Source organism: Saccopteryx leptura, chromosome 2 (assembly GCF_036850995.1).
Source record: "Saccopteryx leptura isolate mSacLep1 chromosome 2, mSacLep1_pri_phased_curated, whole genome shotgun sequence".
NCBI lineage: Eukaryota > Metazoa > Chordata > Mammalia > Chiroptera > Emballonuridae > Saccopteryx > Saccopteryx leptura.
The window spans coordinates 68,825,984-68,851,684 of NC_089504.1; the positions used below are offsets into that span (position 1 = coordinate 68,825,984).

Consider the following 25,701-nt stretch of genomic DNA (forward strand, 5'->3'; position numbering starts at 1 on the left):
AGCACCAACATTTGAAAATTGGATATTTTAATAAGAAGGCTGACACCTAGTAAAGGTACCAAAATGTTAAAAAAAAAAAAAAGATAGAAAATTGGGTATTTTCCCATCAAAATAGAGATTTCTTCCTTCTGTTGAAACATCAGAATATACGGCAATCTTTGGTTAGCATAAATAAGGGAAATAATTGTCTGAATATGTGATACCTACACATCTACACATAAAAGATACATTATATGACTTGCAGAAAACAGGTATAATACTTTTTGATTCCTGCCATAGTGGTTAAGCACGAGACAATTTGTTTGTGCCAAAAGGAAATACAGTGCCATCACTAGAAGTAGGAGCTTCAGATTGGAGCCAGCAGCAAGATTTTGGGGGGACTGAACCTTACACTCCTGAGTTACCCTGGAAAGTATCACACCATGGTTAGTAGCACACCATGGTTCCTGATGGAAGCAAGTGCAAATCCTCCCTGAAGAAAATGGCTGAAAAGAATTCTTTGTAGGTCTCCTGTGACACCTGCACACGTAGTGGGTTATGTGAACTGAGGCCCTGATTATGTTACAATCTTTTCAAGAATATTTCTGTAGCACAAAAACTTAAAAAAATAATGATATAGCCCTGGCCGGTTGGCTCAGTGGTAGAGCGTTGGCCGGGTGTGCAAGGGGTCCAGGGTTCGATTCCCAGCCAGGGCACACAGAAGAAGCGCCCATCTGCTTCTCCACCCCTCCCCCTCTCCTTCCTCTCTGTCTCTCTCTTCCCCTCCCGCAGCGAGGCTCCATTGGAGCAAAGATGGCCCGGGCGCTGGGGATGGCTCCTTAGCCTCTGCCCCAGGCGCTAGAGTGGCTCCGGAGGGGCAGAGCATTGCCCCCTGGTGGGCAGAGCGTCGCCCCCTGGTGGGCATGCCGGGTGGATCCCGGTGGGGCGCATGCAGCGGTCTGTCTGACTGTTTCTCCCTGTTTCCAGCTTTGGAAAAATACAAAAAAAAAAAATAATAATGATATAGTATCTCCCTAAAGATGAATGCTTTTCTGGTTTATAATCAAATATAATAAAGGTAATATCTCCCTCTCGATGATAGACAGGCATGGTTACTCATCATCATTAAGAGTCCAGTTCTCTAAGCTCAAGGTTTCTGTCTCATAACCCACTATATGTACAGGTGTAGCCTGGCCTACTTTCCATAGCTCTGTGAGTATTTGGACCTGGGAATTCTACACACAAAAAACTGACTGATCCTCCAGTTATTGCTATTGATGTGAGTAATAAAGTCCTTTGTCTCTAACTCAGGAGTGCTGTATCTTCTGCCAGCATCTATGAAATTGTGGCAGGGTAAAAATTAATAGCTTGCTACAAGAAGGGTAAAATGTTTGACCCTTCATAGTTCTAGCCTTTTGAAGGGACAATGAACTATAACTATTAACATTGAAATGCATGTGCAATTTGACCTGGACATTTTACTTCTAGGTGTCTAATTTAGAGCTGTATTGTCTTGTAGGCATTAAGGCACAGTAGGATATTTATTGGAACATTGTTTGGGCTTTAATATACATATAGGATATGTGTATGTTTTAATAAAAACTAAAAAAATCTTAAATAATTAACAATATGGCCAAGTCACCACATAATAGTTGTTTTCATAAACAAAATCTTACAACTTTAGTATAAAAAAAGCGTAAGATAAAGCAAATATGCAAAACTTTTAAACCATGATAAAATAGGTTTATATTACACAGTTAATTACAGCAAAAATATAGTTTGTTGCTGTTTTAAAACACAATTTGATTAAAAAAAATTTTAATTGATTTTTAGAGAGAAAGGGACAGGGACATTGATCTGTTCCTGTATGTACCCTGACCAGGGGTCAAACCAGCAACCTCTGCAATTTGGGACAATGCTGTAATCAAATGAGCTATCTGGCCAGGGCAAAACACAATATCAGTTTTAAATTATATCACCTGAAATTAAAAATTAAACTACTTCAATACAAAAGGGATTCTACATTTTTGAAAAATCACTCAAAAATAAGACCACTGACTTGTTTTCAAAGTAGTTCTATCAATGAATAATATTTACCCATCCTTCCTATATTGACTAAATTATAGGACATCTCAGTTATATGAAATGAGACCAACCTATGTATACTTAAGTGGAAGAATTTTTCTGGACATATATTAGGTGAAAGAAAGCAAAGTCATATGGTGCAAACTTGAATGATGCTTCTGGTATACTACTATGTATATAGAATCATCCCTAGGGGTCAATGGCTTTTATTTATCAGAATTGGTTGAAATTTAAAAAAATGTTTTCCACTTATTTGAGAGCGAGAAAGAGAATGAGAAGAAGGGAGAGAGAGAAAAAGAAAGAGGGGTAGGGGAAGAGACAGATAGAGAAAGAAAGAGAGAGAAGCATCAACTTATTGTTCCACTTAGTTGTTCCATCTAGTTGTATACCACTGGTTGCTTCTCATATGTGCCCTGTTTGGGGATCAAACATGCAACTTCAGTGTACCAGGTCAATGTTTCATCCACTGAGCCACCCAGCCAGGAACAGAATTGGTTGAATTTTAACAATAGCAATATATTTTTTGAAAGAATATACGCACTCTCTATGTTCATTGCTGCATTATTTATAATAGCCAAGATTTGGAAGCAGCTCGAGTGTACATCAGTAGATGAATGGAGGGACCAGGTTGACCAGTGCTGCAAAAGTGGGCGGTTTTTATAAAAAGATTCGCCATCATGGCTCTAAGCAAATAATTACTGCCTGCTTGAAAGTTACTCAAGAATACATTGTTATCCTGTTTTGCATATGGTCACATGGGCTTTGACACAAATTATGCTACTTACCTCCAAAAACAAAAAGCCCAACTAGACAGAAGTTAATGTCTCCCTTTTTAACATAACTTCTAAACACTAAGACAGATACAGCCCATAAACATTTATTCAATATAATCATGACTAGTGATATGCAAGGTTCTTTCACATAGGTGTGTAATATTTTGACACGTATGGAAAGAATATAGCTATTTTATTTATATTTTATAAATTATGAAGTATATGAGAATATAATCATGAACAAGCTCTTAATTAAAAAACTAAGGTATCATCAACATGGTTTTATTTACACTGATGCTGTTTCTTACTTCTTTCATCACTTGTCCTCAATAAATATGTACATAGACTATTTTGTGTTTATCATTGTATTGGTTTTTATAGTTTTATCACGTTAATATGCACACACACAATGTCATTCTTGTTTTTTAATTTTCATTAAAATACTATTTTACTCTGTATTCTCTCTCTCACATTTTCAACTTTAAATTATGTTTCTAAGAATTAGCCATACTGTTTTATAAAACCACATTTTGTTTTTTACTATTATATAAATTCTCTGTGATATGACCATAAAACAATGTGTGCATCCATCATTCTGTTTATAGACATCTCAGTTGTTTTCAGCATGTTAATAATATGGAAAATAATACTATGAACATGTTTGTGTATTTCTTTCTGGTGAAAATTTGTTAAGAGTTTCTCTAGGAGTAGAATTAATAGCTAATAAGATGTTCAAATAATTAACTATACAATATATGTTTTAAATTATTTCCAAAATAGTCATATCAATTTATAGTTTATTTAATAACATGTAAGATCCATGTACTTGCCAAGAGTTTATATAAATCATAGGGAAATCATAAACATAATCATTATAATTATTATTTTCATTAATAACTTTAATGATTATACTGTAAGTATTCAGAATTATTATAATAACAAATGTAGATAATAACTAAAAAGGCTTTGGTAATGACACTAATAATAATAAATATATTCATAAGCAAAAGAACTGAAATCAGAAACGTGAGAATACGCTGATATTTAGAGAAACAGAAAGAAATGCAATTTGAAGATGAGTTGCTATGATGAGGACAAATTTGGGGGATAAACAGATAATGACTATTTGTTTTTTGTTTTTTTTTATCATTGAAATCATCTCTCATTTTGTTGTCACTCCAAACTATACAATGCAACTGAAAATTTCTAAGAACTGAAATTTTGTTGCTATTTTTTAATTCTTTGGCACCCAACTTTTAATTTTTTTTATTGAATTTATTGGGCAGACATTGGTCAATAAAGTTATATAGCTTTCAGATGTAAAATTCTATAACACGTCATCAATGTATTGTATTGTGTGTTTACCACCCCAAGTCAAGTCTCCTTCTGTCACCATTTATCTCCTCCTTATCTTCTTATACTTCTCCTCACCAACCCCCCAATACCCTCTGGTTATCACCATACTGTTATCTGTTTCTATGCAGTTGTGTTGTTTTTGGTTTTGGTTTTTTTGCTCAATCACTTCACCTTTATCACCCAGTCTCCCAACTCCTATCCCCCTGACAGCTGCGAGTCTGTTCTCTGTATCTCTGTGTCTATTTCTGTTTTGTTTGTTAGTTTTGCCCATTAGATTCCACAAAAGAGTAGAATCATATGATACTTGTCTTTCTTTGACTGGCTTATTTTATTTAGCATAATGTTCTCCAGGTCCATCCATGCAATCACAAATGGTTAGATCTCTTTTTTTATGTCCAAGTATTCCGTTGTGTAAATGTATCACAGCTTTCATGGTGGGCCAATCGAGGCGCCATTTGGTTGCTCCGCTACCACCCACGATAGCTGGAACACCCACTAGTGGGCGGGAGGGACCAGGTTGACCAGCACTGCAAAAGTGGGCGGTTTTTATAAAAAGGTTTGCTATCATGGGCTTAGAGGATGCCTTTCCACAGATGTGAATTATGGTTTTAAGAACAGAAATATTCAATTCTAGGAACCATTGTAGGTGCTACTGGAAGGTCCCTGCTGTGTAATGAAAGTGAGGATTATTTTTTATGCCCATGATTTCTGTGGATAGAATTAACCAGATACCAATTATCGCCTCATTGAAAAGATAAGTCACTGTGACATCTTCAGCTGGAATCAAACTCATTGTTTTTGCAAAGCAAATTAATTAGAGTTGGAGGGAGTGATACTGTAGGGTTAGGATGCACTGTACATTTGACAAAGTATTTTGAGCAACTCAAGAAAAATGTGTTCAATTAGTATATAATGTTAATATGCAATTATATTATTTATATACAAATGATTTAAAGAAATAACTTTAAAATAAGATATTCAAAAAGCCATAAAACATATCCTTTTTTTGATGACTGTAAATGAAGGGACATACAAATGCAGCATGTATATTATTTATTTTTAACAGGCAAGTGGGCTCTACAGAAAGGGTTATCTTTACTTCAAAGTGTTCGTTCCCGAGTGATGAATAAAGAAAGATGGTTGGCTTTTAGCATGGCTAAAATCATATCAGATAAATATGCCCAACAGCCTATTTGGACACAGCAGTAAGTATTACCATCTGCTCCCAAATATGCCTGCAACCCTGTAGCTCTTCTATTTTGGCACCAAATTCATGGGGAAGAATATACTGATTTCTGAAAAGAACCTGAAAATGGATTCCTAGTGACACAGTGGTGTAAGTAACTGGGTTTACTTCAACCACTACTGTTTCTTTTGGGGATCACCAACTCCACAATTCTTCTTCTACACTGGGACAAGATAACATGACCCACAAAATTTGACATTCTATTGAAATAAGCAGGTAGATGGAACAATGCTCAGTAGATGATCACAACATTTATTTGTTTGTATGAAACAAAGCAAAAATTTGATTAAAAATGGATATTATTTGCATCTTCATAGGTAAGGTATACATCTTGGGAAAATAGCCACATTATGAAGAGGATATTCCTGTCCTTCCATCCAGGATATTTCTGAGCAAGTCCATCCCTCTTTCAACATTACATGTAAATAAACTGTCATAGATAGAAGTATATGTAGTGAACTCATAGTGAGATAATGAGTAGTTCCTAATCTTAAGGATTTGCTAATCTCATTTTACATCACTAACTTTAATTTCTAAATTCTCATTTGCATGATGTATATAATCTTTCATAGTTATTTGATTGATTAAGAATTTACTATGCATTAATTTGTTTTCACATAAATATAGTCTCCTTAAGATAAAAGTAAGTTATTTTTGTTTTTGAATTTTTAATAATACGTGGGTATATAAAAAAAAATGAAGAAATAATATTTTTTTTAATCATAGAGCATATAGGAAGTTAACAAAAATTTGAACCCATTGACCACTGTAAATGAAGAGGGAGAGTAGTGAGCAGAAGAACAAGAGCTTCAACAAATAAACAATAATGATGTTCAGCAGATAACTGGCATTGCAGAAATAATAAAGTAATTTTCAGAAAATCTAACTTTAAAAGATGGTTGAGAATTCAACTGCTGGGTAAAATTTAGACTATTAGGTAAATATTTTTTTCTGATTTTCAAAAAGACAGGTAGAATATTATTTACAGAGAGATGCTCTTGAATGAGCAGAACTTTTTCTGACAGCTCTACAAAAATACACCTGCACAGATATGATTAGCATCCTCATCCTCCATAAAATCAAGAATGGGGATGGGAGGGGACTCTGGGTATTATTGATGTATTAATGAGGCAGCAGAGTGAGGAGTGATGATAAAACCAGTGTCTGCACAAGAGTGTCATGACTGACATTTACAAAATAAAAAAAAAACCTATATAAGAGAGAATTATCTTTTGTAACACCTGATTAAAAAGAAATCTGAAGCATTAAAACCATGTTATTATCCACAAACAACTTGAGAAGCTAAAGACTTGAGACAACATGCATCAGTCACTTATACATGCTACCCCACTTAGTTATTCCTAAATAAAAATATAATTAACCCCAATGTAAAGTAAGTGAGAATATCTTTTACTTTAAATCTTTAATGTGGGAGGAAATTATTCTTTGATTGTAGTTATAGCAAATCTTGTTTCAGCTATTCCAGAATTTTCAATACATACTGTTTTAAAGCCACTATTCTTTGTAATTAATGTGTTAAATCCTGACATTTCTTGATATTCCAGCAAGATTTAAGATTATATTTGCATGATATTTAAAAACAAATACAAAAACAAAACCATAATTCTTTAAGGTTGATTTGATTTACTGCTTATCATAAATAATAAATAATTAGCCATCTGTCAAGACAAAAATTCTACTGATCAGTTTTCAAAGGCAAGCATATAGAACTGCCTTTTATATTTAAATATTTGCCAGGACTTCTATAAGACTAATGAAGATCACAGCTAGAGTTCTCGCTGCACTTATTTAAAAAATACCTAGGTCATACCTGCTGCTCTATTTTGAATAGTTTTTTTAAAGACAATCTTAAAAAAAAATTGTCTTATAGAGTATTTCCTGTCATCCAGGTAAGAAGCAACAAAGAACTCATGTTGTACCTCTATGTTTTTTTCCTTCTAAATTTACCAGACTATGACCACCAACAGGCAGTGTCTGGGTAGGTACAATGATCCAAGCAGAAGAAAATGGCCAGTTTGAACCACTGAATCAAAATCATGCTGGAAACATGGCTTCTTCCAAATCATTCAAAGATAACTGCCAGCAAAGGGGTGTAGAGACAAGTGGCCTTCAGCCATTTGGCATTCACCAGTACGTAGGCCCGATCTGCTCTCAGAGCCTAATTACCATCAAACAGAAAGACAGTAACTCACCCTCTCATTGACTCTGTGCTGAAACATTAGCGGTCCCACCATGACTATTCATGATATGGATAATCTAGCCCATGTGGGAACATTTTCTTAAAAATAAAGATGGCAAAAGTTTTACAATGTAATAATATATGAATGCATTTCAGATAAGTGATTTTGTCCTCATTGAGTAAATTATTATTTTTATTAATTAAGCTTGTGATTTTTTTCTCAGTTTTTGAATCACACTCTAAGAAAAAAATTAAAATTACACAAATAAATTTAGAAATAACTATATAAAAAAAGTTCATGAATTGCTAAAATTTTTATTTGGTGGGGTTAGGTAATTTTTAAAAATTGAATCAGTATTATTTCCTAATGTTTTACCCTCAGATACTATTTGAGGAAAGGTGTTGAAGAGAAGTCTTTTACTCACTTAATTTCCCTAGGCAAGAGTGTTTTGTTTGTTTCACTTCACTGTGCTAACTTTATGGACAGCATAATGATACTTTACAAATTATCTCTAAACAAAGTTTTAAAATATATATATCCATGTGCATAAAACAAAACAAAACAAAATAAAATAAACAAACAAGCAGGTTCTGTGGAAAATAACCTCACATAGTGATCTGATCATAAATTCCTAACTGTACAGGTCATGGTGGGTAATCTCACCCTAGGCATATAACTTCTTTCATGAAACAACCAAAGCATCCCTTGATAGAGGTTTGGGTGAAGAAGATGTGGTACATATATTACAATGAAATACTACTCAGCGATAAGAAATAATGACATAGTGCCATTTACAAAAACATGGATGGACCTTGAGGACATTATACTGAGTAAAATAAGTAAATCAGAAAAAGCTAAAAACTGTATGATTTCACACATAGGTGAGATATAAAGCTGAGACTCATGGACATAGATAAAAGTGAAGTGGTTACCAGGGGAAGGGGGGTGTGAGACATGGGGGAAGAGTGGGCAGAAGAGCTTAAAGAGGAACAAATATAAGGTGACAGAAAATGATTTGACTTCGGGTGATGGATATACAACATAATCAACAGTTCAAATGCTATAGAAATGTTTATCTGAAACTTATGTACTATTATGAATCAATGTCACCCTGTTAAATTTAATTAAAAAAAAGTTTTAAAGCAGCCCTGTTCATTGTTCTCAAGCATCTATGTTAACACGTCTTTGCAATGCCTGAAGTAATACCCCTGGGAAGAAATATTTACCTTCAGGAGAACTATCCTGTAATCCAATCCCCACCTTGCTTTCTCCAGTCTTTCTTCCTTACATCCATTCTTAATTTCAAATGCATAAAGGAAGATATAAAACTGTTAATGTCACCAGTTGGGCTCAAATAAACTAAAAAAATTCTCTATTGGTTTGGATGTTCTTATGTAGATATTATTCAGGCCTCACCTTGAGTTAGAATGGAAAAATCTTGGTAAGTAATTTTGGGTTAAAAGAAAATGTAGAATGAATAAATAAGTATGTGATTAAACATATACAAATTAAATGAAAATGCATTATTTAAAAAAAATAATTTCCCCAAATAGCTCTTGAATAAAATTTCATAAGAATAACATGAAAAATACTTTCATTTGTTAAAGAGTAGTTCTCTTTAGCACACCCTCTCTACTTCCATTAAAAAAAAAACTAATTTTTGCAAGTAGTGAAACTTCTCCTTTGACGATGAAGCAGTTTTCCTAAATATAAGACATTCTTTCTGAAATAATTTTGATAGTTCAAAACGAACTTTGACAGTAATATAGAACAGGTTTAGCAAAAACTTTTTTGGAACGGGCTAAACATCACATATTTTAGACTTTGTGAGTAAAAGAGAGCAAAATTTTTCATCCCAAAACATGCCTTTTTGACATAAAAGGCCTATAAAAGGTTTACCTTTGTCTAAGCAAATCCTATCCATTGTTTTGGTGCCTCTAAATTAACATAGTTTTGAAATGCCTCTTTTTCAGACCCCTCCAAAGAGTAACCACCCTCAAGAGAGCAAGTGATCTTATTAACTATCCTGTAACCCAGTCATACAGATTTCCTCATCTTACTTTCTCCTACCTTCATATAATCTTTGTTACATTCCCTCCTTAGTTCCAAATGTATACAATGTCATGCAAAAATGTCATCTGCCTGAGCATCTGATTTTGCTTTTTGTCAAGTTGTAAATTTGGCTCAAATAGACTCATTAAAACTCTCTACAGGTTTAGACAATCTTGTCTAAACCTGTAACAGGGACATCAACCAAGAACCTGCAAGAGGGGAGGAAAAAAATTATACTGCTCATAAAAATGAGAAGACATTTTATCACTTCCTATTCATTTTGAAATATCTCCTAATTTTTGTGAGCAGTATATTTCCTCCCCTACATAGGCCATACAGTACCTGTCACAAGTACTCATTTCTGCTGTTGGGACATCAAAGTAGCCAGACAATAGTAAGTGAATGATTGTGGCTATGTTCCAATAAAACTTATTTATGAACATTGAAAATATACAGTCATATAATTTTCATGTGCTATGAAATATTATTATTCTTTTGAAAAAATACCCCAAAACAGCTAAAAATGTACAAATCATTCTTAGCTCACAGCTCTATATAATAGATGACAAGCAGATTTGGTCAACAGACCATAGTTTGCCAAACTCTGAGATGGTGATGAAGTTTTGGTTTCTATATATACTCCACTCATACTTAGGTAGGTGTTTTGTGAAGGCTGTTTGGTGGTAATAGGGTTTATAAAATGTTTATTTCTCTTTTTTTCTTGTCTTTTTAAAATTTAATCTTATTTTTATTAATTTTAATGCAGTGACATTGATAAATCAGGGTACATATGTTCCGAGAAAACATCTCCAGATTATTTTGACATTTGATTATGTTGCATACTCCTCACCCAAAGTCAAATGGTCTTCTGTCACCTTCTATCTGGTTTTCTTTGTACCCCTCCCCTCCCCCCAACCCCTCTCTCTCCTTCCTCGCCCCCTCCCCACACCCCCACCCCATCCCCCGTTACCATCACATTCTTGTCTAAAATGTTTATTTCTAAAGTCACTAAAGCCCACTGCTGAATGCCCCTACTGTCAGCCAAAACAAGTGCTGTAAAAACTATTTGGGATAGGATCTTATTAGGGCCATGTGAAATAGGAGCTTGAGGATAAGTTTTCATGGTGAATTGCACTGAATGATTTTGGTGCTCAGGGTCTCTTTATTTACTTTCTTCCTATTGATTCATTAATTTATTCACTTACTTATTCCTTTGTTCATTCTATCACTCTATTTTAAATGCCAGGCACTTTACTGAACACTGGGGAAACAGGTAAGTTAGACAAGATTTCTGAACTGCAAGAGTGTATAATAGCTGTGATACAAGCAAGCTAATGTCTGGGTTCCACTATGGTAAGTGTGAGAAATGAGAAGAGGATTCCAGGATGCCACAGAAGAGCTTTCTCTTGTCTTGGCAAAGCAGCAAGTACAATGAAGCCTTCAGAGAAACAAATCTGCTTGAGACATTTTAAAAAAGAGAACACATTGCTAACAGTCTCAGATAATACATGTCCTATTTATTTAAATAACAGTATACCAATTTCTTGTATATTCTATAGTTATAGAATTTTAAGAACAAAAGATATCTGACTAGTAATCTATTTGGTTTCTCAAATTGAATATCAGAAAAAAGTGATCCTGAGAAGAGAAGGGAGAAGTTCAAGGTCATCCAATTCTTCAGAGGTGGCTTTACTCATCCTCAAAGTTCTTCAGTGCCAATTCATTATTGTTTCCACTACACTAAGCATTGTTTGCCTCTTTCATATTTTTTTTTACTAATTGTACATTGTTTATTCCCTTTTTTCTATGCAGATTCTCAGTCAACTTTCAGTGCTCTTATCTTTTCTTTAGTGATTCCTTAATGACTATAGTTGATAATAATCGAGTAAATGCAATAATAATGCTCAAATGATGTTACCTTTTAAAAATTTTTTTTGCTGATCTGAAGTAAAAATACAATTACCTCAGCTTTCAGACTCAGCATATTGTGTTCTTCATTCCAGGTTACTCCATAAATTGCAATTATCATCATTTGTGGCTCTCACAGAATTATAGGGGACTGAGTACTTCATCAAGTAAGATCAGAAGTCCCATGGCACAAAATGAAACACTTGTATAGTGATCTCGGAGAGTGGATTAAACATACTGAATGAGAGAGCTACACATGGAAAATGTTCAAGGGATTATCAGTTTAGCTTTTCAAATCCATTCAATTAAAGTTAAATTGGTGTGGCTTTGCTTAGGTATCAGTATAATTCTGATGTTTAAACTTTTATATTTCTGACTTCTTGCTCTTTAAGGCTTCCACCATTGTCAATGCTTAAGAGCAGGACCCACACTCTTCTATCTTATTCCTTCCCCCCAACTCCATAATAGATGCATATTCTCCCAGTCTACCCAGGGTTCTTCTTCCTGACACACGGGGCAGGAGGGAGTATGAGGAGTCATGCAGGTTCCTAGGGCAGAATCTCTGTGGAGCTATAGGGTTCTAGTGTTTTTGTGCTTTCTTCTAAGATATCATCATTAGAAAAGTGGAGTATATAGCTAAAATATCAGGAAGAATTTCAAGGGACTAAACATGCAACTACAACTTAAAAACTATGGGCCTGACCTGTGGTGGTGCAGTGGGTAAAAGCATAGACCTGGAACGATGAGGTCGCTGTTTTGAAACCCCAGGCTTGCCTGGTCAAGGCACATATGGGAGTTGATGCTTCCTGCTCCTCCCTCTGTTCTATCTCTTTCCTCTCTCTGTCTCTTTCTCTCTCTGTGTCTCCTCTCTCTAAAAAAATGAATAAATAAAATGTAAAAAAAATAATAGCACTTAAAAAACAAACAAACAAAAAAACAACTATGTGTGAAACATAACTCATCATCATGATTGTAATTACAGGGTCAGTGTTTTATTCCAGAGCTTCAAACACATTATTTCATTTAGTTAGTACAGAATTCTATAAAACAGTTACTATTATCCCCATGTTTCTCAAATCACATCTGCAGAGCAGAGAAGTCTAGAGAATTTGTATGCTAAGCATATAATAGTAATATCAATAACAATAAAAAGTAATAGTGGGTTTGTGCTAGCTACTTGCTAGGTTTTAGAGATTCTTCTAAGTGCTTTTGTATTTTACATGTGTTAATTTGTTTAATCCTCCAGCATTCATAAGAGTTATTAACACCATATTGAAACTATAAATTATAGTTATGTAGTATTCTTCACATTACAACTAATAAGTGGCAGAAGAAAGTTTTGATCTTAGTGTGACTCTGGAGGTCACATACTCAATGACTACACTACAGAGAAGCTCTCATAAAAGACATTCAAGCAAGGGTATTCATCTTCATTCCTAAACTACCTTCCATAGACAAAAACGTCTTATCTGCAGGGTCCTACCTAACTTTAATAAAGGTATCATTTAACACAAGATTTTAAGTCATTGAGCCAATGCAGTGGTTGTTGTTTAAATGTTCAGTTTCATTCCTATGACAGTCTCATAACCCGGATTTTGATGTATGTCAAAACACACCCTAGCCTAAGTCACTTACCTATCCTAACACAGTTGTAAAATCATAATCTAGAACATAAAAACACAACTAAGCCACAAAAAAAGGAAAAGGACATAAATATACAGTACTGTACACTGTACTATAATAAAAAAAATGACAAAAAATGAGTGTAAAAAAATTTCTTTATTTATTTATTCCTGTGGTTGGCTTGCACACTGGAAGGGGCATTCATTGCAAGGTGGGCTGTAAAAGGGCAGTGGTATTAGGTGCATGGTAAACCATTGACATTAGGGTTAAAATCACTCACGTGGGCAGGGTGACCAGGGCATGGTCCAGCACTAGCAACACCTTAAAATGTAACGCTTTGCTAACACAGTAGTACTTCACTGCTGGCACAAAATGGCTGGAAAACCAGTTCTCAAAAATCTGAAGTGTCATCCATGCCTTCTTGATATACCTCCAGGAGACAGGCAGTTGACCCTTCCAAATGTCCATTAGTGCCCTTGGATTCTCTGCCTGATACACCAACAAAGGCTTGAGTTTGAAGTCACCTGCAGCATTCCCCCCAAGAAGCAAAGTCAGTCTCTCCTTGCCAGCTTTATGGCCTGGTGCTGTCTTCTTCTCCTTGGCAGTGTAGGTCCTGTTAGACATACACTTCCAAAAAAGGCCTGTCTCGTCAACATTAAACACTTGTTCAGCACAGTAGCCTCCCTCTGTAATTAATTCAGCCAACCTATCAGGAGAATCACTTGCTACTTTCTCATCCCCATGAGCAGCTTCACCCTACGACTTAAAGACTTAAGGTTATGCAAGCTGGCACGAGCTTTGGGAGAGTCGAAACTCAAAACATTGTATGTCGAGACCATTGTAATAAATGTTTATTTAATATATATTAAATATACATCTATACATTTCAATAAATGATAATTGTTTCCTTCTCAGTTTTGTCTGGAAATTTATGCTTTATCCATCCCCATGTATTGCGACTGTTAAGAGTCTATTATTTTTTAAATATGTCTGCATAGAAAGTGACTATCTGTCTAAATACCTACTATCTATCTATCTATCTATCTATCTATCTATCTATCTATCTATCATCTATCTATCTATCTATCTATCTATCTATCTATCTATCTTATGTTAATACACCCTATTGAAGGCTTATTGGTCTAAATAAGAGAACATACTCCAAGGATAGCCAGTATTTGAAATCTTGTCACCAGAGGCCTACATTCCAAATGTATGTACTTCAGTTACCTTTATCTCTAATATTCTTATCTGATTAACATTAGAATAGCATAATGGGTACGAGAAATTATTTTTCATTACTGAAAAGGTGATAGACATATTATGCAGGCTTTCCTGCCTTGAAGGAATGAAGTGCAAAAATCCAGAGACCAGGTTATTTAAGTCAGTTGGAATGGGGGGGCCTCAGGCCAGATTTGGAGCATACTTGTCATTATAGTAAGTCTTGCTGCTAGAATCTTTGTGTCATGTGCCTCAAGAGTATCTTTCACACAGGTGGGATCAAAACATTAACAAGGAGCTTACAGTTGCATGCTTGTTTGCCAATGAATGCACATATGACCATCCTTCTGTCAGCCTTGTTTTACTATAATGTAGTTATAGGAGAGAACATAAAACATTTCTCTGTGCCTTACTCTTGGAACTTTTATTCAACAACAAAAAATATTGACTGATTGTGAATGATTCATTTCCTTAGATCAGTTGGCAGCAGGAGTTTGTACATGCAAGTCCACACATGAGTGCATGTCTGCATGCATCCACACCCACCAGAGAGTCTTGGAGTAGAAGGAATGAAGTAGAAGACAGAATAGGGCTGCCAACTGTTTATATATGGGCTTATTTGTCCTTGTCCCTTAGGTTGGAAAGTATTTCACCCACAAATTCTCCTGAATTTCTTACTGGTGAGCAAGCCATTTGTCTTTTGCTCCAGAGATAGTAACACGTTATTTATGATCCACACTTAACTACAGTTGTTCAGATCTCTGTCACCTTCAGGATTGATGGTTAAAATGCACTCTACTTTAGTCTACTCTCTTCAGCTTACATGCCTTTATTTGTTCTTTGAAAACCTGTGCTGTGTATATTTCACAGAAAAATCTGGTTTATGTGCTCATCTTTTTTACTTTTTACGTGTGACAAATGTTCAAACCACTTTTGTCTTTCAAAAGACATTATTGCTTTTTCCTTTTCTTCAAATGTTGCCATGCTTCTTCCTCATGTCTTTAAAATAAGAAAGGCATTTAGTAAACAATGTAATAAATATTTCTCTAAGCCCATAGGGCTTATATCATCCAACACTTTTTCTAAGCCTTTACAGCCATGGTTTTCTTGAGTTATAGCTATTCATTTAAAATTTATGTTGTTTGCTTTTGTCTATATAAATTAAGTATTCTTTATTTAGAATGGTATTTCTTTTACTTTTTGCCCTTCTTACCTTTTGTTTTTATTTTCTTCTCTGGACTCAACCATGAACTTTTTTTATTTAGGGTGAAGATATCTTGTGAAAAAAACAAAATACTTTTACTTGACCCAGTCCAGAATAAATAAAAGAGTACTAATAAGGGGCCTTACATAGGTTAGAGAGGCAATGTTTGCTGTAACAACAAATAGTGCACAGTAACAACTATGATATTATTTCTCTTTCATACAAAAAGGCTGAGGGAACATCTAGGATATCTTTCTTCCATGCAGTGACTCAGGGATCTTGGCTGCTTTCATCTTGTGGTTATACCACTTAAAATCCTTGGCCTATGTTTTTTCCAAGGCAATGGAAAAGACACATGGTTATATAGTGGATCTAAAGTTTTTCATCTATGTAACTTTTCTTCACAGCATATTGTTCATACCATGTTAGCAGTGCCTGCTTACCTGCAATGAGATTATGAATACCAGGTAAGTTGTGACTGTCTCTGCCTAGGTTTTCACAGAGGAAGCACTATGTGACTGTTGTGACCCTCCAATATGAATGTTACTTGGAGCAAAAAATGCTTAACTCATCATTCTTAAGATGAGCATATATCTATTGTTTAGTTATCCTTGTAAGTAACTGGCATCTCCACTTTAAGATAGATAGGACTGGCTTCTTTGCAAACTGAACTCAGTTTCCCTTTCTCCACCTCTACTCTTTGCAAAGTGCTAAGTGAAAAGCTATAGTATTTTATGCAATAGTCAGCCTATTCCTTTCCTTTAGACAAGAATCATCATGATATGGGTTTGGGAAGATTTGGTGAGCTCCTTTATTGGTGGTGATGAATGATGAGGGAAGTCTTCATACTGGGCCTCTGTATCTGTAAGATTGTATCCTGCTGTAAATAGTTTATTGAGAATTTTAAAATAGTTTCTCAACTTTGAAACATTGCTAAGCTTGTTGTACTTTATCTATATCTATGTACAGATTATAAGCAAAGTCCTTAAAAATGCAGCATCTGTGGATTTTTCTTTGATGGTTGCAGGAGAAAGAAAACCTGGGATGCTGAAGAGTAGTCAAGCAGATAGGCTCTAGTGTCGGTCAGATCTGGGCTTACATTCCCTCACTACTGTCTATTAACCATTTGATCTTAAGTGAGTGAATTGGCCTCTGAATCCCTTTGAAATGGAAATATAAAGCCCTACCTCAGTGGTGGGTGTGAGGATAAAATAGGAAAATGTATATTAGTGGTCCATGCACTTAGCAGTAAGCATTGAAAGAATAGTGCTATCAGTATAATTGTTAATTTAATAACCATAATATTTATAACACAGAGGAGAAAGGAAGAGCTACAAGAAGACAGAGAAGACAGTCTAGGCCTGAGAAATTTTCCTGATTTAGTAATAGAAAGGTTTGTAAGAAGTGTCCTGAGAATATTAACATTTTATTAATAGTAACACAAATATTAAGCACTGATCTTGACTTTCCAGAGATTTGAGGCCTCTTCTCATATTCTTCTTGGTTGACATCTTTCCAATATTTTTCTTCATCTTTCTGCTACTGGGAAGAAATGGAAGTGTTTAAGACTAATGCCTACCATGTTTTTGATTTTGCTTAGAGATGATGACCTTCCAGATATGAGTAGGAAAGTCTGGGAGTATGCCAGAAACACTATGCCAGAAACAATGGTAAAGAAAGCTCAGATGTTAAGAATCAATAATGAAGATTGAAGATGAGAGAGCTATTTGTACAAAGGCCATGGCCACAGAGAAAAAGCAATGTGCAGTGGACCTGGTAGGACTGGACTAAGTGAGCTTGGTACCACACCAGAAGATCCAAGGAGAAACTATAGGACTCAAGGTTGGGATGTGGACAGGACAGATATCATGGCTCTTTTCTACAGAAGGAAATCTGATAGGGGAAGAATAAAAGAAACATTGCTCTAATCTCAAAGGGTTTTAAATCTTTGCTTGAGGAATGATTGCTTAATAGTATGCATACTGTTGCATTTATGGTACAATATTTTCAAACTCTGTCCTTGGTCCTGTCTCCATTTCATTCACTCTCAATACTGATGACACCCAAATAGAGGCCCTGGCACATCTCTCTAGGACATTTATTCTCAACGAATGGTCTCCAGACCTGCTTCTCCAACATCATTAGAAACATGACAGAAATGCAAATTATTGGGCTCCACTTCATCATCAAAATCTTTGGAGCTGAGACCCTACCACCTGTGTTCTCACAGGTGCTCTTGGTGACTCTTATGTGCAGTCAAGTTTAAGAGCCATTGTAACAGAATACAGCACAGGTTTCTCATACATTGCAGCATCCTCCAAACATATCTCTCCTTCTTTAGTTTTGCTTATATACCCAGATCCATTGTTTTTACATAAATATCTCCTTAAGGCTAGTTGCTCAAGCAGAAATTTGAACTTGTCCTCTTCTTCTTGCTCACTCCATCAGATCAAATCACCAATCATCCAGATAGCTCTTGAATCCATCCCTCTCTTCTCTCCCTCTGTACAGCCCACTATCAACTCAGCCTGTACTATTGAAAGGCCCTCTTGCTGAACCACTGTTTTATGCCAGGCTTGTGCAGAGTCAGTAAATTATCGAATGCACGTTATATTTTGTTTTGTAAATAAGGTTTTATTAGACTATTGACATACTCATTTGTTTACGTATTCTGTCTTGCACTATGACAGACTTGAGTAGATGCAACAGAAATTGGCTAGTCCATGTAGTCTAAATACTTATTATGTGGCCCTTTACCGAGAAGGTTTGGTGGTCCATGTGTTAGGCACTGGGTGCACATACAGCAAAAGATGGACACCATATATGTCTACATGGAATTTATAGTCCAGCAAGAAAACCCCAGAAGAAAAGTGAGCTATATCTAGTTACCTCGGTCAGGAGCATCTGACCTAGCCTAGGAGGATCAAGAAAGGCTTTGTAAGCAATATACAAATTTAATGCAATTCCCATCAAACTTCCAATGACGTTTTTTAAAGAAATAGAGCAAAAAATCATCAGATTTATATGGAACTATAAAAAACCCCGAATAGCCAAAGCAATCCTAAAGAAAAAGAATGAAGCTGGGGGCATTACAATACCTGACTTCAAACTATATATTATAGGGCCACGACAATCAAAACAGCATGGTATTGGCAGAAAAATAGACACTCAGACCAATGGAACAGAATAGAAAGTCCAGAAATAAAACCACATATATATAGTCAAATAATTTTTGATAAAGGGGCCAACAACACACAATGGAGAAAAGAAAGCCTCTTCAATAAATGGTGCTGGGAAAACTGGAAAGCCACATGCAAAAGAATGAAACTGGACTACAGTCTCTCCCCCTGTACAAAAATTAACTCAAATGGATCAAAGATCTAAACATAAGACCTGAAACAATTAAATACATAGAAGAAGACATAGGTACTCAACTCATGGACCTGGGTTTTAAAGAGCATTTTATGAATTTGACTCCACAGGCAAGAGAAGTGAAGGCAAAAATTAATGAATGGGACTACATCAGACTAAGAAGTTTTTGCTCAGCAAGAGAAACTGATAACAAAATAAACAGAAAGCCAACTAAATGGGAAATGATATTTTCAAACAACAGCTCAGATAAGGGCCTAATATCCAAAATATACAAAGAACTCATAAAACTCAACAACAAACAAACAAACAATCCAATAAAAAAATGGGAAGAGGATATGAATAGACACTTCTCCCAGGAAGAAATACAAATGGCCAACAGATATATGAAAAGATGCTCATCTTCTTTAGCTACTAGAGAAATGCAAATCAAAACGGCAATGAGATACCACCTCACACCTGTTCGATTAGCTGTTATTAGCAAGTCAGGTAACAGCAAATGTTGGAGAGGCTGTGGAGAAAAAGGAACCCTCATACACTGTTGGTGGGAATGTAAAGTAGTACAACCATTATGGAAGAAAGTATGGTGGTTCCTCAAAAAACTGAAAATAGAACTACCTTATGACCCAGCAATCCCTCTACTGGGTATATATCCCAAAAACTCAGAAACATTGATACGTAAAGACACATGCAGCCCCATGTTTATTGCAGCATTGTTCACAGTGGCCAGGACATGGAAACAACCAAAAAGCCCATCAATAGATGACTGGATAAAGAAGATGTGGCACATATACACTATGGAATACTACTCAGCCATAAGAAATGATGACATCGGAACATTTACAGCAAAATGGTGGGATCTTGATAACATGATACGAAGCGAAGTAAGTAAATCAGAAAAAACCAGGAACTGTATTATTCCATACGTAGGTGGGACATAATAGTGAAACTAAGAGACATTGATAAGAGTGTGGTGGTTACGGGGGGGGGGGAGGGGGGAATGGGAGAGGGAAAGGGGGTGGGAGGGGCACAAAGAAAACAAGATAGAAGGTGACAGAGGACAATCTGACTTTGGGTGGTGGGTATGCAACATAATTGAACGACAAGATAACCTGGACTTGTTATCTTTGAATATATGTATCCTGATTTATTGATGTCACCCCATTAAAAAAATAAAATTATAAAAAAAAGAAAAAAAAAAAGAAAAGAAGAAAAAAAAAAAAGAAAGGCTTTGTAGGGAAAAAGAGTTGAAGCTGAGCTTCAAAGAATATGTGAAAATTCATCAGACAAAGAGAAAAAGGAAACTAGTATTACAATCAGGGGAAATAACTTCATTCATTCATACATTTTTCCTCAGTACTTGGGATAGTCCTCAGTACATTCTGCTTTCCAATGCTGTTGACTATCCAGGAATCATTCTGTAAAATTCCTTGACTAAATCTTTAGAGTGGGATCCTATAGAGTCCTGCCTTTCTAGAAAGTTTCCAAGGTTATATTGATTTCTATTTCTAAAATCAATTAGACATGACAGCACGATAGTGAAAACACCTATTTTGAGAACCCGAGACACTCCATATTAAGATGCTAAATAAATTTCTCCCTGAAAGCCCAATACACACTGTGAGAGTTCCCAAAGTAGTGAATATCAGATTGCATTCTACATCTGCTAACAAGTGACCTGGATAGAGGAGGATTGGTGGAACAACTTTGCCCAAGGGTCTGTGGCAAAATGTGTATGCACCACTGGTTTTTTCAAGGCGAATTGTCTGTGAGATCTGAAATGATTTTGGTTATGTGTTCCTCTTTTCCCACTGAAAATTATTTTCCTCTTGGTAGAGATACCTCAGTAAAACATTTTTAAAATCTTATAAACTTAAGAAATTGTATCTGAAATAATTATAAAGGCATTTAATTATTCCCCTTCTCTTTTTGTCTGATACTAACTAAAAAAAAAATATCTCTCCTCATCAAAGACAGAAAGGCACTTTTCCTTTCTCTTCTGGGAGGAAAGAGAGGTGCTTAAATGAGGTGGGGCAGGCCACTGTAATTGAAAGTTAAGACTTTGACAACTTGAGGCCAGAGCCTTTCCTAGTATTACTGTAATGTTATCTGCTTTTACTGCTGCACCTCCATCCCAGGTAAAACACATATCCTATTCCCCTTTCTATCTCCAAAGCCATGCTTGAATAATTCCACCTGTTTGTAGCTGGCAATGATACGTTTAGCATGAAAAAATGGAGACACTGGGGCCACTAAAATGCTGTCTACTCTTCCAGCACGTTGCTGGGTGCCTTCATCTAGCTAATAACATGCTCCCATCCAAACAGGTCATTTCACTTCAGGTAAGGATGTCTTTGGATGGCAGTTTAAGAGGTAGAAATAGGGCATCTGAGAGACTTCTTAATTTCCCCCTTCTCTCTGACTTCTAACATTCCTCATGAATCAGATCATTGACTGCTAGCTGCTTTTCCTCCTCCACAGTCAGCTTTCCTTATCACCAGCATTACTTTCAATCTTGTTGCAGATCTAGCTGATTAAAAAACACTGGCCTTGAGAAAATTCTCTTTCTTGAAAGTCAGTGCTTGCAGGAGATTAGGACTATTAATATCGTAAGGCACTCCCTTCAAAGCCTCTGGTGGCTTGACACTCTTGACTGATGCAAACCTCAACTAATTCTCTTTATCCATATAATCCACTTGCTTCCAATATTCATCAAATGGCAAAATGAAAAGCTTTTAGAAAAAGGAATAAATGTGCAGGCTTAAAATCATATAGAATTTTAGTCTTAATATAATTGTGAAAGAAATTATGAGAAAATCAGGGATCTGAATCTTATTTCCAATGAGATAACTTGGAAGCTGATAAAACTCATAAGATCACAGCAAATATATGTTTTGTACCTCTTGAATAGCTTTAGCAAGTATTTGGATCCCAAACTTTTGATAAGGAAAAAGAAATGTGTTTTTCTTTCTCCCTAAAAAGATTACTTTAAGACGAACTACCTCTGAGTGACTACTTCTTCCTTCCATATGTGGGATTCTACATTATATGACCTGTCTCTCTTTCATGTCTGAAATAAAGTCAGAATATTCAGAGACCACACAGAAAATGCTAACTGATAAGTAAATAAATAATAACTAAGAAAATAAATAAAACGGGAAAAATATCTTATCCTGAGGAGTTCCACTATTATAGTAAGAATGAACAGAGTATTTCTGAATCAGGGGTGGAAAAGCAAGGGAAACTAAGAAATTCAGTCTGTCTTTTCCAGGATTCAGTCATTTCTACAATAGTAGAAGAAAGAGAATGTGGTGAGGAAAAGTATGTTTCTAAAGTGATGCCATCTAGAATGCCATTTCTAAACTTAAGATAATAATAGTTGAGCAGGTTTTCAAGACTATCTATAAAATATGTGAACTGAAAGTGTTGTTAATCGTGCCCCTCCATTTAAGTAACCCATTAACTGTGTCAGGGGTGACATTGATGGGGAAATTCAAGAGTTAACATTTTAGCTTGAGTAAAGGTGGCTTTTGTTATGGTTAGTGGGCTTAATGGTTAACACGGGTAGAGACTTTGTCCCAGGAGCTGGCATACCAGAGCAGGCCTGCATGACTTAAGGAGAGTTCTGCAAATGATCCACTTTTGTGCCCTGGGGGTCTGCAAGCAAAGCCTTTGTGCTCTAAGGACTGAACACTATGACCCAATTAACTTTGACTGGTGATCTGATTAACTCTCCCTTAAAATTTCTGAACCCTCACCTACCCTATTTTTCCCTTTATAAAAAGTTTGGCTCAGGATAGGGGGTTGAGATGGCTTTAGGAACATAACGTCTCATCTTCTTAGATCGCTGACCATCTGAATAAAGCATATCTATAAAGATTCAATCTTTGTCTCTACTTATTTAGCTGAGCAGCGACAGGCAGCACAGCGCCAGTATTTCTGGTTTCAACACGTGGAATGATACTAGAGCATCCTTACATTTGCTGCCAGTGTCCCACTAAAGATTATCAAGTATTTTCTAAATATATTAGAAAAGTAGTATAGCAATTCTTTTACACTTTGAAGAACTCCAGCCAAGAAAGTGAATAAAATAAAACAAGGCTCAATTTTCTTTATAGATGGCAATATGCTATGGTTAAGTATCAGTGTTGGTCAAATAAGTTTGTAAATATGATATATATATATATATATATATATATATATATATATATATATATATATATATATATGTTTGCTCGCTTATAGTTTGCATTGGGTATAGGAGACAGGCTGTAAGCAGGCAGGGTTGTTATAGCGTAAGGCTTAGTTTAAAAACTAAGCCTTTCCCCACACCCTTGACTGATGGCATGATGTGGGGTGGTGCACTCTCATGAGGAATCCCATTATGGCTCAGATAAGTGACTTTGTACCAGAGACTTCCTTATTTGTATATTGGTGTAAAGCCAGTAGCCAGGGCTACCATCACAGCCACCTGGCCCATGCAGGTTTGCATTGGATTCGAACAAAACAACAGAGCCATGAACTGGTGGGCCATCATCTTTAATCCTAGCTTGCACCTGGCAGGCAAGTAAAAACACACACTGGGCTCCAAAACCACCTCATTCAGTGCTCACAAAGCTACTGACTTATCCAAGTTTCCTAGAAGCAAAGATTTCTAGCTCACCAGATTTATTCACCTCTGTTCCCCATCTCCTTCCTTCTCCCTGCACAAACTCTGCACAAATTGGCTTCTTACTCAGCACTCCACCATCTTGGCTGCTTCTCCTGGTGTCTTCCATGTGGCCTTTCTCTGCTGTCCTCTCTAATGCTAATCTCAAGAACCAAGAGCAAGCTCCCAGTCTGCCTCACTTTATAGTGTAGAAATCAAAACTTTTAATCCAATATACAAATAAGGAAGTCTTTGATACAAAGTCACTTATCTGAGGCATGATGGGATTGCACCACCCCACATCAAAAAGGGTGGGAAAGATTTGGTCCTAAAACCAAGCCGCAGGCTACAAGGATCCTGCCTGCCCACAGCCCACCCCCAACACACATTAATATCACCTGGGCTATGGGCTTCCACGTGGGCAGCGCCATCTTTAACAAAATGAGCATAATATATTTTATCTTCCCAATAATTGGGTTAAAGGTTTTGATTTCTACACTACAAAATGGGGCAGAGGAGCCCACACAGGAAGAGAGGAGAGAAAGGCCACGTGAAGGAAAGGAAAGGCAGCCAAGATGGCGAAGTGCTGAAGGAGAAGCCAGTTTGTGCAGAGAGAAGGAGATGGAGAACAGAGGTGATTAAAACTGGTGAGCTAGAAACCTTTGATTCTAGGAAACTCGGATAAGTCAGTGGCTTTGGGAGCCCTGAATGGAAAGGAAAGTGTTTTCCCACTGTGTGTATTTCTTGCCTGCCGGTTGCAAGCTAGGATTAAAGGTAATGGTCCACCAGTTCTTGGCTCCGTTGTTTCATTACTATCTGTCTGAATCAAATGTGAACCTGCATGGGCCAGGTGTCTGTGATGGTGGCCGTGGTTACTGGTCTTACAATCAGTTAACTTAGTATTCACACGCACACCCCCCCCCCACACACACACACACGTACACACACAGAAAAAAGATGTCTGGTATTTTGAGCAAAAGAATATGAGAATAGGATAAGAAAGGAGGATTTAGGGTGGAAGGTAGCAAGTTTTATTTCAAGGTTTCCTTTCTATTTTGTAAATGGGCTTTTTCAGGCAAGTGAGATAAAACGGTATCATTGATAGAAAGTAAACAGTAGAGCTGTAAGCCACACCCTGTTGACCTGAATTGTCACACACAATTCGTTGAAGCTCAATCAATGCAGACAAGACCAGCAGACCACAGGCCAACCATGTTGCCTGTAAAGTCTGATGCAAATCACTTGGGTTTCCTCAGAGCGGCCTGGACGTACACAGGAATGGATATTGATGGTCAACAGTTGAAATGAGTGCAGCATTTGTGTCTCTTGTATGCCCTGCCATTTAATACCTCCATAGTCAAATAATGAATGCACTGAGTTGTAAAATGATAAGGATCCTTTTTGAAAGCTTGGCCTGGGAAAGGCCTCTTACACAGAGAGAATCCTATTTGGGGCTTGTTGAAACAGAAATCTTCAGTGGTGGCGTTTGGTCTCATAAATAGGTACAAAATCTAAAAATATCTGAATAAAGGAGGGAGGGTAAGCAGATTTCATCTTGGCTAAATATTTCTTCACCATGTGAACAGCAGGAATACTGTTATTTCTCTAACCTAATCCATAATCTAAGCATTTGTGTTAGAGAAACTGTCATCATCCATTCCTGGGGATGAAAGATGCTTTGACTTGCCTCCTTCCCCAACAAAGATTACAAGGCACTCCCTGATCAGAGATTTTACCTGCTCCAAAAAATATAATGAAGAATCAGTGTAAAGCATTTGCCTAGTCTTTGTATAGCTAGGTAGGTGATTGACATTAGGGGTGTGGGCTTTGACTTGACTCCTATTTTGATACATCCTTGGGCCTTTGGCATAGTCCAAAAGCTATGCTTCAAATTATTACATGAAGTCCTGTCTCCTTCAGGGTGGAGACCTCGGGCAGATTATAAGAATTTTAGGGAAATGTATTCATCCTGAACTTGAATATAAACTCTACTGAGCTCAAGGATCAGTATTGTTTGTAGGAGACTGTGTGTTAAT

General features: G+C 36.3%; 1 protein-coding gene across 20 annotated transcripts in view; it reads right to left on the reverse strand.

The window, feature by feature from the left end:
- The window catches only part of PTPRD (protein tyrosine phosphatase receptor type D), a 2,469,774-nt gene that overhangs the window by 784,060 nt on the left and 1,660,013 nt on the right, over positions 1-25,701 (reverse strand). For 19 of the 20 annotated variants that reach the window (XM_066368144.1, XM_066368143.1, XM_066368139.1 and 16 more), the window contains one exon: positions 12,304-12,469. The exons of the other annotated variant lie outside the window; for it this stretch is intronic. The gene's annotated coding sequence lies outside the window, so the exon portion shown is untranslated. The remainder of the gene's footprint in view (positions 1-12,303; positions 12,470-25,701) is intronic. 20 annotated transcript variants of the gene reach the window in all.